Raw genomic sequence first — 14,973 nt, forward strand, 5'->3', positions numbered from 1 at the left:
TGGCCGCCCTGGACCGCCCTCTGATGGAGTCACACACAGAAGCGACGCCTTTGCAGGCAGACTCACCTGCACACGCTTACATGGCTCCCAAGAGACGGTGCTTATGGCATTTGGAGACTGAGTAGATGTGGGATTTGAAGTGGGCCCCACTGGGAAATTGTCCTGAAAGGAAAACACATTTAGGACCAGGAATTCAAGGCATCCATTTCTAATGCCAGTCCCTCTCGGAGCACAGACCCGCCCTTGCCCTGAGCTGCCCATCACCTGGCATGGTCCTCCTCGGTGGTCCTTCCTCTACGTCCTCATTCCTCTGCCCTCGGGGCAGCCTGCGCCCACTTCTCTGGGTCGCCACTCGGACCCTGTTCTGGAATGAGCGAGCGGCACTGCCTGAGATTCCTCCCTCTGGCAGGTCCCTGGCGCCTTATATGGCCTGGGAGGCCTTACAAGATTGCAGCCTTTAATTGTCCTCTCGCCTGGCTCACATCCACTGCTTGGTCCCCGATGGCGCTGCAGACTCTCTTTCTCCTTGGCCAGGCCTGTGGGTTTTATTTTATTTTAAAAGAAATTTTTATTGATTTCAGAGAAGAAGGGAGGGGGAGAGAGAGAAACATCGATGATGAGAGAGAATCATTAATCAGCTGCCTCCTGCTCGCCCCCCACTGGGGATTGAGCCCACAACCCCAGCATGTGCCCTGACCAGTAATGGAACTGTGACCTCCTGGTTCATAGGTCAATGCTCAACCACTGAGCCATGCCGGCCAGGCAGACCTTTGAGTTTTATAACCAAGAATGTCCAACCAGCTGTTTATCAATGGGGCTCAGGGAGACCAGCTTCAGGTGCCAGCCCCTCAGGGCACATTGCAGTGTCTCTCCTCCATCGAGCCCTCCCGCTCCCCATCGGTGACCAAAGAGCAGCTGCAGCCCAGGACGGCCTCCCAGGAGTGCTGTGAGCCTCAGCGGTCTCGGCCTCCAGAGGATCCATGCTGCTCAGGTGAAGGGCGCTTCACACGGGGTAGCTCATTAGAAATGAACAAGGCAGTTCTCACGCTGCCCCGAGCTCGCCTGCCCCTGCTCCCAGGGCTGTTTCCAAAGGTGCCAAGGAAGCCCCCAGAGCATGGATTGCGAAAAGGAAGGAGAGCGAGTTCTTTTGTAGGGGAGTGGATGGCGAGGCTGTCTCCTGAGTCACCTTGAACTTACAAAAGAAGCGGGTCCATGGGGTGCCCTCTCACGGGGTGCTCCTGCAGCGACTCCCCTGGACCCAGAATTTGGTGCAGCCTGGACCCAGCCAAGCAAGTGTACCTTTAAATTCAGGAGGGCAGGAGGGTGAGTTTCCCAGCTCAGAATGGGGATGAGTCCCGCACTCTCCTGCTTATTTCAGCCCAGGCGCTGCCATGCGTGGGCCTGGCCCCCGCGGAGCCCTCTCCCGTGGCCACGGTGTGTTTTGTCAGTGGGGAGGGATGCTCAGTGACTAACTGGCAAGAGTATCTTGGTGCAGTCTTTCCCTGTAAGGAGATGAAGAATTTTTTCAAGTTGTGACTTTAATAACATCGTTCCCTCCGCCCGGGACCAGTTCAGCTTGCATTCCACACACATTTTGATTATACACAGACAGAGAAGGCGTAGTCCTGAGTCTCCAGGGCCTAAGAATTCCTAAGGGGAGACCCTTAAGCAGACAGAGAATTGGGAAATTGCCTGGGAGTGAGATTGAGACACTTAGAAGTGTCAGCCCACAGATGATGGAAATGAAGGCGTGGTGGTGGCAACACTGCAGGGGATCTCGGGAGGCCTGAGGAGGAGGAGATGAGGAAGGGTGTTTAAGGCCGAGGGAAAAGCATATGTTAAGGTCTAGAAGTCTGGGGAACAGTTTAATTGATCTTTCAGTCATTCCATTTTGTTTTTGAAATTGTTTTCTCCCTCTGCCCCGATAAATGCATTCTGGAACTTTTATGTTTAAAAAAAATGCTGAAATTGGCTCTCTGAGGAGCAGCAGGGTCCCCGTTGTGGAGAGTTGATGAGTTTGGACTTTCTCTGAGGGGTGTTAAGCAGTGTGGCTTAACGATGTTCACAATGAGAAAGCATCCATACACCAGATGCACGCTCTTGTTATTGCTGCCTCTGTATCTGTGGCTCTAGTCAGATGGAACGCGCTCCGCACGGAGGGCAGTGAGGAGAACCCGTCTTGAGGGTGGGAGACATGTTTGGAGCCTTTTGTCCTAATCCGCGAGAGCAGTGATGAGCACCTGAACCAAGACCAGTGGCCGTGGGAAAGGAAAGAAGAAGAATTTAGGATATGAAGGTGACTGAGAGAGAAGTCAAGGCCAGCCTGGCAACTCTGTGGGTGAGACAGCCGGGATGGGCTCCCAGGCAGCCCGGAGAGGGGTAGTGAGTTCAGCGGGGTCAGCTTGCATCTGAGGTGACTAAGGGACACCCAGGCGGACGTGTCCAACGAGGAGTTGGTTGTCTGGAGCTCAGAAAGATCTGGGTTCAGATGAGAGATCTGGCAGCTGTAAGCAGGTCGAGATGAGTTCTCCTCTGGAAAGAGAGGAGACAGGAGAGAAAAAAAAAGATGAGAACAGACTTGGGCAGGAAAATGAAAGAACCCAAAACAACAAGCAAGTCTACGAAGGAGACAAGAGAAGTGTGGGATTGGGAAGAACAGTAACCCAGGATCAGTGGGCTGCCATCATCCTTCCCTCTGAAATCCTAATGGCTGTCACACACACACACCAGACACACACACACACACACCTCAGACACACACTCACACACATACACACACACACCAGACACTCACACACACACACACCAGACACTCACACACACACACACCAGACACTCACACACACACACACCAGACACTCACACACACACACACCAGACACTCACACACACACACACCAGACACTCACACACACACACACCAGACACTCACACACACACACACCAGACACTCACACACACACACACCAGACACTCACACACACACACACCAGACACTCACACACACACACACCAGACACTCACACACACACACACCAGACACTCACACACACACACACCAGACACTCACACACACACACACCAGACACTCACACACACACACACCAGACACTCACACACACACACACCAGACACTCACACACACACACACCAGACACTCACACACACACACACCAGACACTCACACACACACACACCAGACACTCACACACACACACACCACACACACACACACAGCACACACACACGTGCGCGCGCGCGTGCACCAGACAGAAAGTCTTTCTTACCAGGAAACATGGGCCATGTTGGGACTCTTCTGGTGCCTTCTAGTGACATATGAGATGCCCTCATCACTTGTAAGTGTGAGAGAATAGTGGTAATAACAAAAACACCCTCTGTGTTTAGAGAATTGGGTCTTTTTGTGAAATGAAACTTCCTAAATGCATCTGTGGGGGGAGAGAGAGAAAATGGTTTCAAAATACCAAGAACAGAATTGAATGACCATAATGTAAAATAACTGTGCAGAGCGTGGGCATGAAAGTGCCTGCCGGTATTAACTTCAGTCTCACAGGGAAGGAAGGCTGAGAATTTTCACCAGAATCTTCCTCCTGAGGTTAAAAGCACCTTATTTTTGGTTTCCTCCTCAGTTTTATTTCATGAAGATGTGTTTTTATCTAAAATGACCTCTTCTTGATGGGGGTTTAGGAAGAAAGAGGCCAAAATAACCTTGACTGAATTGGGGTAGGGTAAATTCTAGAGGAAATGCATTGACTGGTTAACAACCTCCTGGAAACACAGGATATTACAGAAACATCAGGGCTTAGTTATCATTACATGTTATTGAAACAAGGGGGTGAGTCACAGACAGTATAAGAGCTTAGATAATGAAGGGTTAAAATATACCTTTCCCCATTCATTTAAAACCGAATTCTTCACCAACACACATTTCTAAGGCAGAATCGACACAGGCTTCCAACCCAGAGGTCCAGGAACAAGAGACCAGTGTTTCATTTGTTGGCATTCCATCAGCACCCACATGTTGGGTGGGATGAAAAGAACAGTCTCACCAAAGCAGTCACAGGAGCTGAAACCTAACTTTATTAGTGTTCTCTGCTAGTGAAAGTCATTTTTATCAGATGCACTTCTAGGATTTCAGTATGTTCAAGACAACAAGAGACATTCTAGAGACATACCCTGGGATATGCCGTGCTCTACTCAAACTTAATTTTTCAAAATGCCACCAAAGCAGGGACACGTGGGTTTTGGGGGGTTTTTTTTGAGGTTGTGTCTGTGACAAACAGAGTTCGAATCCTAACATAGTCTTAAAAAAATGATAATCAGGGTACGTTGGATTGCTTTTCATGAATGGAAGTGATTCAGTTTGGCTACTTACAGCTGGTCCTCAAATAATGTCACTTCGATCAACATGGTTTTACTATAATATGATTGAGATGTCACAGAAACTTGACTCTTGTTTACGTCAGTTAGCCTTTAGTGAAATTGGTTTCGTTATACATTGTTTTGAGGAAGGTTGCAGAAGCTATCGACAATGATAAGTGAGGACTGACTGTATTGGTGCGAGATTGTAAAATACGAGATACTTGGGGTAGTCATGGATATGTGTGTGTTCAGTCAGAGTCAGGAGAGCCTGGTGGCTTTATTTTGTCAGCTCTGTGCAAGTTCTGTTTTTTATATGTTTTTATTGATTTTTAGAGAGAGAGGAAGGGAGAGAAATAGAGAGAGAGAAGCATCAATGAGAAGAGCATCATTGATCTGCTGCCCCCTGCACGCCACCTACTGGGGATTGAGCCCAAAAGCAGGGCATGTGCCCTGACCAGGAATCAAAACCATGATCTCTTGGTTCCTGGGTCCATGCTCAACCACTGAGCCACACTGGCTGGGTGGCAAGTTCTTAATCTCACAGCATAATGGCAAGACATGAGCAGCATCAGCTGTGTGGTTATAAAGCTGGTGGGGTTGCCCTAGCCGGTTTGTTCAGTGAATAGAGCATCGGCCTGCAGACTGAAGGGTCCCAGGTTCGATTCCAGTCAAGGGCATGTGCCTGGGTTGCGGGCTCGATCCCCAGTGTGGGGCGTGCAGGAGGCAGTTGATCAATGATTCTCATCAATGATGTTTCTATTTCCCTCTCCCTCTTCCTTCCTCTCTGAAAACAATAAAATATATATATATATTTTTAAAAAAGCTGGTGGGGTAAGAAGATCTCCAAGTGCACTGGTTATGCACATATTTGGTCAGAGCACAGCCTCTGCAGGCTGCTTGCCTCCCACACTAACATTGGCTCTGCCGCTCTCTTGCTGTGTGACCTCAGACAAGTCACTGAGCCTCTCTGTGCCTCGGTTTCCTCATCTGTGAACTGGAGGTGAGAATCAAACCTGTCTCATATTTAATTGCCATGTGACAATTAAATCATTTAGTTGTAAAGCACTGAGTACATTTCTATGGGAATATATGTCTGCCACAGAGCTGTCTGACCAACTGTAAGAATTGCATATCACAAAATTACCTTTGTTAGCAAGACCAAGTCTTCATTAAAATAGTGGGTCAGACAAGTAAGAAATGGAATTAAATTTATTCTTAAATCACAGTCCATAGACATTCTAGGAAATACTAACTTTCTGCTTTAAAAATCCTCCATGGAGGGAAATGACTATCTGGCCAGTGGCAGGAAAACGGGGACTCAGACCAGACCTGGGCTCTGCCTCCAGTGAGCGCTGTCTGTCCATCCGTCCGTCCTCTGTGCCTCAGTGCTGCCGTCTGTGAAGTGGGGACGATAGCAGCTGCACCCGCCTCCCTCGGGAAGTGCAGGTTCAGGTCATTGCAGTAAAGTAAAGCCCTCCCCTTTCTACGCTGCTCACCTGCCAATTGGCTGAAGCAGATTTGCCAAGGGTCTAGTTTGTCAGATTACGTGCTTTTCCAGTTTCCCAGCCCGCTGTCTCTGGTTTGACATTTAATGACTTGTTATGTCTCTTCTCATTTTGGCAGCCTCCATCCAGTGCCTGTGTGCAGCTAGGCCAGTGATGGCGAACCTTTTGAGCTCGGCGTGTCAGCATTTTGAAAAACCTTACTCTGGTGCTGTGTCACATATAGAAATTTTTTGATCTTTGCAACCATAGTAAAGCAAAGACTTTTTTTGATAATTTATTTTTTATATTTAAATGCCATTTAGCAAAGAAAAATCAACCAGAAAAATGAGTTCGCGTGTCACCTCTGACATGCGTGTCATAGGTTCGCCGTCACTGAGGTAGGCCTGTTCCTGGTCCCTGTCTCCAGGCCTGAGGACCCGCTCTGGGGCCCGGAGCTCTGCTCTGGCAGACCTGCCCACGTGGTCTGAAGCGGAGAGCAGGCTCCTTATCAAGCTGTCCTGGGTAAGAGGACTGAACAGACTACAGCTCGGCAGGCGGAGGATTAGGGACTTAACTCTCCTCTTGTTCGCCGATAGAGATCGCCATCTTCTCAAATCCCACATTGGCAAAGGCACGCTTGTCAGTGGATTATTCCCTTAATCTCTCCTTATCTCCCTTAATGTCACTGCCCGCGGTGCACGCTCGGCCTGCCCTGTGATGCCGTCCGTGAGGCCATCTGTTCCTTGTCACACAGTCGGAGCAGGGCCCTGCTCCACGCAGAGGTGTGGTCACGGAGGCAGGAGAGGGATCGTGAAGACTGCGTGGTACCAAAGTTGGGGGACACCCCTTATCCTGTTCCGTAAGCATGCGCGAAGCGGGCACCGTGGAGACCACGGAGAAGAGAAATTGGAGGCACCATGCGCTGGAAGGCAGTGCGGGGTGTGCTGTGGGCAGCCTGGGAGAACCATGACGAATGCAGAGATTACTACATGGAAGTCCCAGGGTTTTGCAGGCCCATAGTCAGGAGGAGAGCCCTGCCAGGTGGAGAAAATCAAGGTCTGAGGGTGCACAAAGGGAGAGGCAGGTTGGCGAGGCTGGAGGGAAGCGTCTTGAGTAAAGGGCTGGGCTTTGGGGGATGTCTCCCTGGGTTGCATGAAGGGGGACCAGCAGCTTACCATGTGCAAATGCAAGTGGGGCGGTTTCCTTGGTAACGAGGGGAAGCTGGGATTGACTTCAGGGTTCCGTGGTGTCAGAGGTCAGTTAGAAGGAGAGCAGGAGGTCGGACAGAGAGGGTGGAATGCCTTGCTGAAGTATTTGCGTTTTGTCCTAACAGCCCCAGGCAGTCACTGAGTTTGTAAGGGGAGTCATTGACTGAGCATTGAAGACGAGAAAGAATGTGATGAGCAAGCCTTGGCATGTCCTCTTTGCTTAATTTTGCATTTTTCAGATTCAAGATCACTTATTTTTAGCCCCTTTCACCAGCTCCGCAGCCCTGGCTCAGGCTCTGCGCCCCGGGCCAAGGTGTCATCGTGGTCATGGGATGGTGTTCTTGCTGGGTCTTCAGCGAAGCCCATCCCCGTTGCTCCTTAATCTGCCTCCAGGCCAGCATTACCCCGGGTGCCGTCTGCACGCAGTTGGACGGGCAGTTATTTATATCCGTGCTACATGTGCTGTGTGACAGCCTCTTAATGTGCCACTTCTCAGAATAATTTCCCCTACAAGGGAGTTTCAACAAGGGCGAACAGAAACTGCTTCTGGAATATGTTCTCCTCTGCTCTGCCTCGCTTGACTGTTCTCAGACCCAACCAGAATGTTCCTCTTTCCGCATCTTCCGCTCCACCCTCCCATCACTCCAGCCGCTCCAGCCTCGCCACCCCAAAAGATAGGCGGCTCTATTTAGCAAGGGGAGGGGCTCCCTTCCTGCTTTTGCATGGCTAACTCACACCTCAAGTTCCATACCCCTTTGCAAAGACTTCACTTTTTCCTTGCTGTTCTTCGTTCTCTTTGGGCCAAGAAACAGCCCTGTTGTAGGCCTATAAGTGGATCCAGAAACAATTATTTTGCCAACAGACAAGGTTCCAAGGTTCCAGGCTCCACTTTCCTGCACATTTTGGTAGTTTCCGCCAGAGGACAAAGGAAAGAGCAAAAACAGGGCGAATCAGCAAGACCATTTTTCAATTCTAAGCAGACTCCCAGGGGTCATGGAGCTCGCGCTTACCAGCAATCCTAATTTACTGGAATTTTTGCAAATTCTGTCTTTTGATTAAGCATCTCACAAGATGATGATGGGAATGCTGTTATATAATTTTCCAGGGGATCTGGGGACCTTCACGAAGGGAGGTGAAAGTAAATAAGATTTTACTGCAATCTAGACCTTATATTATAATTCAGGATTGGAAGGGGGGTGATACACACACCACATTTGTATTCTGCATAACATTTTATGACCACATTTATCGAGTGCTTATTATATGCCAAATGCTTTGCTAAGCGTTTTATGGAAATCTTCTCACTATGTCTTTACTCAGTTCTGCAAGCTATAAGTTACTGTTATTGTCATCATAATAAGAGAGGCTTCGAGACATTACAGGACTTGGCTGGGATCACACAGTTAAGGCGCCTAAGAAAAAATCCAGCCCCAGTCCTAACTCCAGAACTGACACTCCTAACCACTTAGCACTAAGGTTTTTATCTGGCTCACCACTCCTCCTTAATATGCCCAAGTACCAAGTACATGGGTTCCAGAATAATAAGAATCTTTAAGTTACTTGAATTTTAATTCCATTAAAAGAGACAAATGGAGAGGAAGAACGTAGATGAGAAGTCTTTATTCTGCTCCTATTTAAACCCCGTTAATGGCTTCCCATTGTAGGTGGAGTAAGTCCACATCCCCTAGTGTGGTCTACAACGAGTCAGCTGATCGGTTCTTCTGCCTCATCTTTACTCATCTCTCCCTGCTCAGGAGCTGAAGGTCATATAGATAAGGAGTGGCAGAACCAGGATCCAAACTCAGGCAACCTGGCTCCAAGGCCATGCTCCTAACCACCTTTCAGTTGGATGGATGGATGGATATATGGATGGACAGACAGGTGGACATGCACACACTTGGATGGATGGAAGGGAGGGAGGGAGAAAGCTCATTTAAAAGAAACGTGTGATTCGTCTTAGAGTTCACACAACCCATCACATTAGCAGCTGTAAGACTCATCAGCAAGGTCAGGAACCCCATCCACAAAAGAAAGTGCATACATGTGCTCTTATCCATCCAGCAGGTGAAATGAAACTCTAGCCCCGGTGTAGAGAGGGCCCCTGACCAACTCTAGGAGCTGATTCCAGTTAGCTCAGGATGCCAGCCTAGACAGGTGGGATGCTTTTCTGTCCGGTCAGTCACCTGGACTGCATGCCATGCCAGTCCCTGGTCCCAGAGGCGATGGGCAGGGCGGACCAGTGCCACTCCCAAGAAGCCCACCTGAATCACCTGAAATGACTTTGACCTGTCTGCTAAGCCATTGTCCCTTCTTACTCATCACGAAAGCCATATTCTACTTTTTAAGGTAACTCTTTTTATTTGTTTGTTTATTTAAGATTCATGGATACCTCCTAAGTGTAAGTTGTTGAGAGACATGGCTAAGTAAGACAAAATTGTGCCATAAAAGAGCTTATCCCCGGAGGACGAGAGGAGTGCAAAAACCAAGCACAATACCAGAAAGATGAAATAAGTGCTAAATGGAGTACAGGAACAGTGGTCATTGATTCTGTCTGGGAACAGTGATATAGGATTCAATGAGTAGTTGCCTTTTAATGTAAGTGTGACTTGAATGCATGTAAGTGTTCCAATGCTAAGAATACAACAGCTCAGTGAATTTTCCAAGCAACGACTATTCATTTAGTTACCACCCAGATCAAGATAGAGAATGTTACACAACTGTCAGGGACCCTCCCCGCCAATTTCTTCCATGAATTTTGCCTGTTTTGAACCTTAGATCCATAGCATTATATAGTATGGTCTCTTTTGTATGGATTCCTTTCGTTCAGCATGTTTTCAGTTCGTTCACATTATTGTGTATAGCAGAGCTTTAAAAATCATTTCTTTGTAATAAGCGTGCTTCTGTATGAATAAACTGAGATTTATTTATCTAACTAATAACTCTTGCATGGACAGTTTGGTTGCTTTGAGTTTGGGGCTCTAACAAGATAGTACCGCTGCGAACATGCTCATACATTTCTCGTGCAGCACATACTGTATGTATGCATCTCTGTTGGTTTCTATCTTTGGGTAGAATTGCTGTGTCATAGGGTATGACGGTTTTAGCTTAAATAAATGCTACCAAATGATTTTCAAAGCGGGTAAACTATTTACACGCCCATCAACAGTGTATGAGAATGCTGTTTGTTCCACATTCTTACCAACGTTTAGAATGTGTCATGCTTTTACTGTAGCCATTCTGGTGGGTGTTTGAATTGTTGTTTAAATTTCTATTTCCCTAGTGACTGTAAAAGCCGAGCACTTTTTCATGTGTTTATTGGCCACTTAGATATTCTATTTGGGGAAATGCCTCTTCACATGGTGGCCATTTCTCTGTTGGGCTGTGTCCTTTTCTTACTGAGTTATCAGGGTATTTTATTTATAGATCGCCATTGCCAGCTCACTATCAGGTAATGTTGCCACTGTTTCTCCGACTCTGGAGTTGCCATCCTTATCGTATCTTTTAATGAAGATCTAATATAATTTGATGAGCACTTTTCCTTAGGGGTAATAATTGTTCTGCCCTGTTTAAGAAACCTTTGCCCAGCTGGATGTCATGGGTAGATTCTCCTGTTATATGGAAGCTTCTTGGTTCTTTCACACTGAGATCTAGAAGCCACCTGGAGTTGATTTTTGTAAGTGGTGTGAGGCAGGGACTCCTCGCTCATATTTCCCAATGCATATATGGTTGGCCCTGCATAAGTTATTGAAACCTCTTCCACCGCTGTGTTACCTTTGTCATAAACCTGATGACTAGATATACAGGTCTGCGTCTAGACTTCCTGTTCTAGTCCATTGTTCTGCTTTTCCATCCGGGGACCAATAGCAAGATGCCGTCATTACTGGAGTTGCATACTGTCTTCTATCCAGAAGTGTAATTCCTCCAGGTTTATAATTTAAGCTAAGTAAATAATTATTATTTTGCTAGTAAAACTGGTAACCACTAGCACTTATGGGTGCTTATTTTATCTCAGTGAATATATGAACCCTGTACGGCAGCGGTTCTCAACCTGTGGGTCGCGACCCCTTTGGGGGTCGAACAACCCTTTCACAGGGGTCACCTAAGACCATCGGAAAACAAATATATAATTACATATTGTTTTTGTGATTAATCACTATGCTTTAATTATGTTCAATTTGTAACAATGAAAATACATCCTGCATATCAGATATTTACATGACGATTCATAACAGTAGCAAAATTACAGTTATGAAGTAGCAACGAAAATAATGTTATGGTTGGGGTCACCACACCATGAGGAACTGTATTAAAGGGTCGCGGCATTAGGAAGGTTGAGAACCACTGATGTATGGCTTTACATTTAATCCCAGCAGCAATCTGATGAGCTGGGAGACATTGTCTTTTCCTTTTTTTTTTTTTTAACGAGGACATTGAGGTCCAGAGGAAGTGTAATGTGATCAAGGTCACATTGCTATTAAATAGCGACACCGAGATTTGCACCCAGGCCAGCCTGCTCCAGAACCCCTGCTCTCTCACCACATACACGGCACGCCTGGGACGTGGCTGCAGGTCATTCTCACGGAATTGTCTCTCTTCCGGTGCTGGGGTCTGATTTTCAGGCCTCACACCAGTCAGGTGTTTTGTTTTGCTTTTTAATTTTTTTAAATCATTTTTTTAAAATCCTCATCGTTAGAAGCATTACAGTCAGTATTTCCTTTACCTCTCTCAGTGTCCTTCTAAAAATGCCCACGGGAAGGCGAACAAAGAAGCCCTGGATTAGCTGCTGTGTGTCTTTTCAATGTCAATTTCATACTATTTTTAGGCCTGATAGAGGATAGAAAGGAATATGCGGTTCTATTAAACCAGGCTTCGGGGCTGGGCAGAGCTGAGCGGATGTCTCGCCTCTGATCCCCGGCCCTGAAGTAGCAGGGGTGGGAGCGTCTGTATTGGTGGACTCGCAGCAGTGGGGGGACCTCAGGTTCGTTGCCCTCACTCTCCTCTTTCCACCTCTCCCACCTACCGAAGGTCTGAACTGTTCACATCTTCCCACTCAGTACCCAGCCTTCAAAACCAAGCCATTAAAGAATACTGTGTCCAAAAATAGAAAGCGCCAAGGTCACGGGGAAGATTTTCTGCAAAGGTGCAAGGGACACACTCACATTTGCATCTGATAACTCATCCATGCACTACTCAGACTGACCCAGAGCCACAAGCAGCGCTAACTGGAGTTTCCGTGCTGCGGATAACTAACCAGTTTTCAGTCACTCCAGCAGTTCTCACGTATGGACCGCTTTCGTGGGCATGTAATGGATCCCCTTCTAACTGTAACTCAGAATGTTAAAGCAAAATGCCCTTTATGTCGGGCACATTCGGTAAAAACATCAGAATTTGCTGGTGCCCCCCACACCTGCGGACCTCCAGGCACTGGTGAATGGGCTCCCAGTGTCTCTGAGCATAACGGGGTCATGGAACACACGGAGGAGAGATTTTCAGCATGGGAAACATTGCCTTTGTCTTAGAAAATTCCCATGGAAAAGCAGGAATTATATGCGTTCGCCTGTCATCTTGTCATTCTATCTTTACACAACAGTAATGATCTGCATTAGGTGATATCAATAGGTCAGGAGGGTATAAAAGCAACGAACAATTTTCTGTTGAAAGAAAGAGTAAATACTAGGTCATCAAACATCTTCTAAGCCTACCCAATGCTTCTTCGATGCCTTCACACCCGGAATGAAATGTGGAGCCATCCTGTCATTCAGGGAGCTGCTAATTTAGGAAATAAAGTTCAGGGCGGGTATAGCCCCCCAGCCCTGTGATTATTGATGGGCACCTGGGACCTGAAAGTTCATTATCTGGTGAGTGAACGTGTGTGTGTGTGTGTGTGTGTGTGTGTGTGTGTGACTGTGTGTGTGAGTGACTGTGCGTGTGTGTAGTATTAGAATTTTAAAAGTGGCAGGAACTTTACTAGTCCATCTTATAGGTAAGAACCCTGGGACCCAGGGAGCTGAGGTGACCTTCACAAGGTCACAGGCAGCACCGGAACCTTTTCTCTGTACTCCGTGCAGCAGACATTGTTCTCTGAGGCACTAGCAAGGATGTCTAGCTCAGCTCACATCATCCAGTGGAAATAGGAGGAAACCTACTTTGAAAGGCATTGTGCCACCTGAGAGCGCAGCCTTCTTACTTTCATTATTAAAACATAGGTGCATGGAATGTAACTGCCTGCAACGCTGGCCTATTTATAAACGAGTTGGGTGAACCCTTTTTTTACCGTCAGCTCTGAGGACACCTAACTATTCCACACTTAAGAGACCATTCAGTTGATTTTTATAAAGTAGAATCTCATTGTGTTAAAAATAGTGCGCTTAACAACCATCTTGTTTTTTAAAAGGTGTTACTATTTTTGTCTCATTGAAAATTTCCCTCTGGATTTTATTTGTAAAATCATTGCACACTACTTTAACGTTTTTTCCTCAATAGGTGATTTTATTTTTCTAAGGCGCCTGTAAGCCCCGCCTCCCTGTTTTTCTTTGCTTGTTCAAACCTCTGCCTTAAGGACCTTCTTCTTAGGACTGAGGCCGTCCCCTTGGGCTGAGGCCTGTTCACATTTCCCAGTGGGGAGGCCTGGGCCAGGGGCCCTGGACATGAGTGAGCATCGCCATCCTGTGGGCTCACAACTGCGGGGAGCCTGCCTCTTGCAGTCACTGTTCCTGCCTAAGCAAGACCTGTGGGTGGAGCGGTTAATCTTCAAAGCAGCCATCACAAGGGGCTGCCCTGAGCTCTTCACGTCAACCGAGGCAGGAAGCCTGCTGCCGCGCCAACTGCACTGGGTTACAAACGCCCATTTGGGGCCACCTGAACGAAGCTCCTGACAGAAGGTTTAATTTCTTCAGGATTGTACAGTGAAGACAAGCACAGTGCCGACCTCTAGGGTGTGCGGAGAATAACGCGTGCAGAGCCCTTGGTCTGTGACATGACCCAACAAACGGGCCCTATTATTAGCGATGTTGCCTCCCTCTCTCTTCACCCAGGCGGAGCAGGGCTTGGTGGTCTCGAGTGTGCCTGGCTATTTCTGCTCTAGCAATCCCATAAAAACGTTAACTAGGGCATAAAGCACACACATAATCACGCTGGGCCGGGAAGAGCGAGTGTGATAATGTGATTAATGATGAGTTTTTGGATGGCAGTGGTGCTTTAAAGTGCTGCTGTGGGCTGGTAAATTTCATGGCTTCAGCGCTTAGGAAAGTGAGACTGGCAGCTCATTGCCCGGGGCGGCAAACACAACCCGCCCGTGTTTACATCCAGGTTCCCCAGGCAGCTTTGTCTCAGGGCTGACCTTCACTCTGGCCGTCCCTCTGCTGGTCACTCAGGCTGGGGATGGGGTGACTTACACGTTCTTGCCTGTAATTTCCAACTAGGAATTGGGGGAAAGCAAAGAACAATCAGTGTTCCTGGGAAGGATACACGGGCAGAGCATCTATTATCACCCACCACCTCTCTCCATATTTGTGTCAACTTTTATCCATTCCAAGCACTTTTCCAAGAATCTCGTCATGTGATCCTCTCCGAGGCCTTCGGAAAAGCCGGAGGAGATTCACTTCCACGTTTTTGTTAGGAAAACCAAGGCTCGCCCTGGCTGATGTGGCTGTTGGTTGTCATCCTGTGCACCGAAAGGTTGCCAGTTCAATTCCCAGTGAGGGCTCACACCCAGGTTCTATCCTTGGTCAGGGTGTGTGTGGGAGGCAGCCACTTGCTGTTTCTCTCTCACATCGATGTTCCTCTCTATCTCCCTTCCTCTCTCTTTAAAACAATGGGGAGGGAAGGTAAAAAAAAAGAATCAAGGCTCAGAGTGATGAAATGACGTGCCCCGGACCCTAACCCTTTCCACTTGGCTCATG

The 14,973-nt window shown here is 47.6% G+C and overlaps 1 protein-coding gene and 1 long non-coding RNA gene across 2 annotated transcripts in view; both read left to right on the plus strand.

The window, feature by feature from the left end:
• LOC107182051 overlaps positions 1 to 9,826 on the plus strand; it is a 13,649-nt gene extending 3,823 nt beyond the window's left edge. Inside the window, exons 2-4 of the long non-coding RNA XR_001512768.1 lie at positions 4,118 to 4,122; positions 5,101 to 5,106; positions 9,547 to 9,826. This is a non-coding gene — a long non-coding RNA (uncharacterized LOC107182051). The remainder of the gene's footprint in view (positions 1 to 4,117; positions 4,123 to 5,100; positions 5,107 to 9,546) is intronic.
• ELMO1 (engulfment and cell motility 1) overlaps positions 1 to 14,973 on the plus strand; it is a 396,326-nt gene that overhangs the window by 263,208 nt on the left and 118,145 nt on the right. The gene's annotated exons all lie outside the window — the stretch shown is intronic.

This window comes from Myotis davidii, unplaced genomic scaffold, assembly GCF_000327345.1.
Source record: "Myotis davidii unplaced genomic scaffold, ASM32734v1 scaffold573, whole genome shotgun sequence".
Lineage (NCBI taxonomy): Eukaryota > Metazoa > Chordata > Mammalia > Chiroptera > Vespertilionidae > Myotis > Myotis davidii.